General features: G+C 47.0%; 1 protein-coding gene across 2 annotated transcripts in view; it reads left to right on the forward strand.

The window, feature by feature from the left end:
- The window catches only part of Ncald (neurocalcin delta), a 357,614-nt gene that overhangs the window by 14,521 nt on the left and 337,878 nt on the right, over positions 1-5,215 (forward strand). The window lies entirely within an intron of this gene.

Below are 5,215 nucleotides of genomic sequence, written 5' to 3' on the forward strand. Positions count from 1 at the left end.
ATTAATCTGTAACTCGCTTTGTGTGTGAAGGTCTGGCTCTCACGACAGAGGTCTTGTTAAGATATTAGTCTGTAACTCGCTTTGTGTGTGAAGGTATGGCTCTCACTACAGAGGTCTTGTTAAGACATTAGTCTGTAACTCGCTTTGTGTCTTCACATCACTACAGACTGTGAGAGTGCGCTCTTCACCAACACGTCATGTCTCTGGTGTGTTTGCTGCGAAGTCTTCTAGGGTGCCATTTGCCAGTTTGGCATTATGGAGTGGGCAACTGTTTCCCTGCAGGTTCCTCCCACAGCACAGCCTGCTCAGCCCCATCAGAGTTGGATCAACATGCAGCTCTCTTGCCTGCTGATTGTAAAATATTCTTGACTGCAAAAAAATCATTATTTAATTCAACTGTCATTTGTTTCGGTGAAGGGAGAGGAAGAAACGAGGATCAAGATTGCCTATTTTTCTTCTTTAACATATTTGCAATTATCTCATCACATTTATTGAATGTTGCTTTTAAAAAGAAATTCAAAATCACCTTTCTGTAAAGCAGATGATGTGTCTTGAGCATCTTCTCAAACCAGCACTTCTGGGGAAGGGCAGTTCGGTACTGACTGGAGAGTCTATGGACACACCAAGAACAGCTTGTTCAAGCCTTTGCCTTGAAATTTGAGTTCCACGGTGCTGGGGGTGTGTGACCCAAGGAGTTCCAGTGTCCTTGGATGACTTCTCAGTCATTATCACCATCTGGCTGGGTAGAGGGCACACAAATAGCCTAGCCTTCAGCTGAGGAGGCTCAGCAGACCTCGGTGACCCACTCAGGGTCATTCCTATGTTCCTACCCATGATTATTATTTTGCATTCTGTGACTTAATGCATTCCATGTTGTTCACGTTACCCCAGGCTGTACTCTTGTGACTTAGAGCATCCTGTATTGCTCACATTACCCCAGGCTGTGCTCTTGTGACTTAGATATTCCGTATTGCTCACCTTACCCCAGGCTGTGCTCTTGTGACTTAGAGCATTCTGTATTGCTCACATTACCCCAGGCTGTGCTCTTGTGATTCCCTTTTCTCAGCCACACATTTATTTTTGGAATTTCAGTTCTAGTGGGATCCTTTGATTGCCACGTGGAAAATGCCGGGAGTTTCTTTGGAAATCAGGCTCCTGGTCACCGCGTCTTTTATTGTTGCTCATCTTTATTAGCACACTGTCATTGGGCCTGCACAGTCCACGGCACCAAACCAGAAACTGTGGGTGTTTTTATTTATCTCACTAAAGGTGGGAGATCCTTCCCATCATGCACGACGTGCAAGGGCACCGAGTGCTGAGTGCTCTCCGTAGATGGACTGTGACTATGGACTGTGAGGTGTTTAGGAAACCCAAGGACCCTAATGATGCATAATTCATAAACTGAGGTGGCCTTGGGGATCAACCTTAGATGTCTGCATCTTTGTGTCTAACCACACTTCCCAGCCTCAATGTGGTTGTCTTTGGATATGTACATTAGTCATTTGATCAACTAGCATCTAAAAATAAACCTAGAAGCGTTGAGAGAGCCCTCCCCTTGGCTTGCATGACGTGTGTTCTAAGCCGTACTGTATAACTATTTACTTTTGCATTATGCATAGTGCTTAGCAACCACCAGTGGAAATGAAAGCGAAGAGTACAGGCTGATGTGGGGTTGCTGGCCAGCCAAGTCCCGGCGAGTTTCCCTGCCATCCATGTCCTGTACTCCTTGGTTCTCTAGTTCCTGTTTTCTGCCTTCTGGACTGGTGGCCATGTGGTGACCAGAAAGAGGGACAGGGAGGCCGGTCCTGCCCTATGCTTGTGGCTGGAGGTTTCTCCTTTTGGGTCAGCATGGGTGGATGCAAGGATGGACTAGCCTTGGCCACAACTGATGTCTGGGTACCAATGATGGATGAGTCAGGTCTATGATATCTAAACTTGTCTGAACTGTGGATGGACTATTAGGGCATCTACAGGAGCTGGGTGATGAACTCTTGGAGAACTCTCAAGTTAGAAAGCCCCTTGTAAGGCACCAGAAGTTAGTGCTTCAATGCATTGTGGGTAAGAATTCATTACAACCAGATTGGGAAGAAACACAGAACATGCTCAGCTTGTATGTCAAGTGATTGGTTCTGAATTGAAGGTTTAACTTCTTCCTGTATGAATTGTCACTGTGCCCAACAGCTGTGCCCAGGGTGCCAGCCCTTCCAGTATCAGCCTCTCTGTGGTTCTAAGAATTTTTTTTTTATTTTGTAGACTAGCAATTGTACTAAATTATTCACATTCTGATTTCACCAGTGGACAAAGGAGGGATAACCTTGAGAATATAAATTTAATTCCCCAATTATTCTCTTTAAGTAAGCAATACAGAACTAGATATATCGATTGGAGAATTGTGATAGGACTTTAGAGTTTTCCTGAAAAATATCAGACCTCTGGTGTAGCAGCTCACAGCTGTAAGCCCAGTGCTGGCAGGAGAGAGGAGGACCAGGCTACAGGAAATCCCGACTCAACAAATGGCAAACAAAAAAGCAAGCAAACCTGGGGTTCTCCTTTAAGGAAGTCACCTCTCGCTGTTCTTGCTGGAACCCAGGGTTTGCAAAGGACAGGGCTCTGCCACTGACTTGCATCCCAAGCACTTGCCTCTCCATCTTAGTGCATTTAGGAAACAGTTCCAAAGAGCATTTCTTTGAAAAACTTTCCTCCTAGTGGAAATAGGTTTGAAAATAAGGAAATCCTTTATAAATTATCTTTACCACCCTCTTCAGTAAAATCAGTTATTTTTCCTTTTCTAAAGACAGAAAGTGTAGCTGAGCAGCCTCGAATGACCAATCAGTGGTTATCTGGTGAGGGACAGAGCCCTTGCAGGTTAGCGTAGTCTTCACAGTGGCACAGACCAGTCAAAGGGCAAAGTCACACAGTCCGTAGGTGAACTATTTTTCTGACCTCAGAAGAGATGGCCCCTTGAAACAGGAAGCAATCATGGGACAGCGGTGGGGCAATGAGAGAAGGATCCTGGATCCCACTGGCGATAGAGAAGGCTCCTGGATCCCCCTGGCGATAGAGAAGGCTCTGGATCCCACTGGTGATAGAGAAGGCGCCTGGATCCCCTTGGCGATAGAGAAGGCCCATGGATCCCAATGACGATAGTGAAGGCCCTGGATCCCCGGATCCCCCTGGTGATAGAGAAGGCTCTGGATCCCACTGAGCTGCTTTCCTCAAATGGGAAGACCAGGAGGAACCCCTGCTTTCTAAGGAGTCTGTGCTCTTCTGAAGTGTGATGCCTGGGGCCCCTCCCCCAAGAGCAGGCGACACAGAGCTGTCTGGAACCTTAGATGCTTGCATCAGCTGCAGAGGAAGTCTTTGGAGCTGGTTCACGAACCCTGATGGATGCAGGTACCGAGGCTATGGTGGAGCAAGGGGGTCTGGGTGGGTTATAAAGTGAAGCTGAGAACAGGGAGCATCCACCATCTGAACTCACCCAACTCACTATCAGGCTACCCATGGCTAAGACTTCCTCCCCAAGAAGAGTCGCGCTGTACACACTCACATGTAGACATTTTATCTACAGTGGGGCTAGAGAGAAGACCCAGTCAGCCAAGTGCTCGTCAAGCATGGATTTGGATCCTTAGCCTCCACCTAAAGAGCTCAGATCCTGTGGTCCCGGCGCTGGTAGAGAGAGGAGGGGACAGGAGGGCCTGGGCTCCAGGTGGGTGAGAGATCTTGCCTCAAGGAAGGTGTGGTGCCCCACACACTGTGCCCCCCGACCCCGTGTCTGCGCTCTGTGCGCTGGCACCCAGTTCACGACTTCGTGCAAGGGGCTGGAGGTTAAAGTACACAGACACACACAGACAGAGAGACAGCAACGCAGGTCGTCCTTGAATTCCCCAAGAATACCCCCTTTATTGTGTTCAGGGGCAGATTATATAGAGATAGCCACACCCCAGCCAAACCCACCAGAAACCACTCTCCTGCCATCAGGAACTCTTAAGGTCTCGTGCTCAGAGCAGCTGTAGGCACTCAGATCAGGGGATTACAAGAAATTCAGGATCTGGGGTCTCACTGCTCCCAACAGTGTGGGGCTGGAGGGTGACTCTGGCTGCTTTTTCAAAGGACCTGGGTTTGATTGTCAGCACCCACATGGCAGTTCACAACCATCCTAACTCCAGGGGATCTGCCATTCTCTCTGGCCTCTGATACACATAGAGCACAAAGATACACATGCAGGCAAAATACCTACATATATAAAATAATATATTTTTTTTAAAAAATGGGGTGGTGGAAGCAGTAGAAAGACATATGACAATGACTTCTACTCTCCACATTCATGAACACACACACATGACAATTCATACACACATATATACCCAGATAAATACTCACATGCACACACACACACACCCATACACACATATACACTTCCACATAGACGCTCAGAAAGATATATGACAGACAGACACACAAACATACAAACATATATACCCCTAGACAGACACACAGACACATGCACATGCAGACACATATACACTCCGAGCAGATAGACACACACACATGCACACACACACATACTGATTTATGCTAACCATTTTGTAAATTGTTGCTTTCAATTGGGTTTTCTCAGGGCTTAGAGCTAGGCTAGCATGTTGCTCAAAACGTTTGGAGAAAAAGAGCTTTACTGTAACGGTGAAAATTGTCACTGTTATGAATTTGGCTTCACTGTAACAGCGAGATAGCCACTATTATTAATTTGGCTTCACTGTAACAGTGAGGACCATCACTGTTATGAATTTGGCTTCACTGTAACAGCGAGGATCGCCACTATTATTAATTTGGCTTCACTGTAACAGTGAGGACCATCACTATTATTAATTTGGCTTCACTGTAACAGCGAGGATCGCCACTATTATTAATGTGTGTGTATGGAGAGCAGGTGGCTCATGTGCACACAACATGCATGTGGGGGACTGAGGGCAATGTTTGGGGACCAATTCTCTCTTTCTCTTATAAGACCTTGAGGATCAAACACAGGCCGTTAAGCTTGGCCACAAGTACCTCTGCCCACTGGGGATTTCGCTGGCCCCTTCTGCTCTAAGGTGCTAAGTTTGGGGAATGCTCCCTCCAGCATGCGGTGGTAAAAAAAGACAGGCCTTGAATCCTGGAGGCTGCTGAGGGGACGTGGTCTCTAACTGTTGTTCTGCTGAGGGACGTGGTCTCTAAC

Source organism: Microtus ochrogaster, unplaced genomic scaffold, assembly GCF_000317375.1.
Source record: "Microtus ochrogaster isolate Prairie Vole_2 unplaced genomic scaffold, MicOch1.0 UNK29, whole genome shotgun sequence".
NCBI classification, from domain to species: domain Eukaryota; kingdom Metazoa; phylum Chordata; class Mammalia; order Rodentia; family Cricetidae; genus Microtus; species Microtus ochrogaster.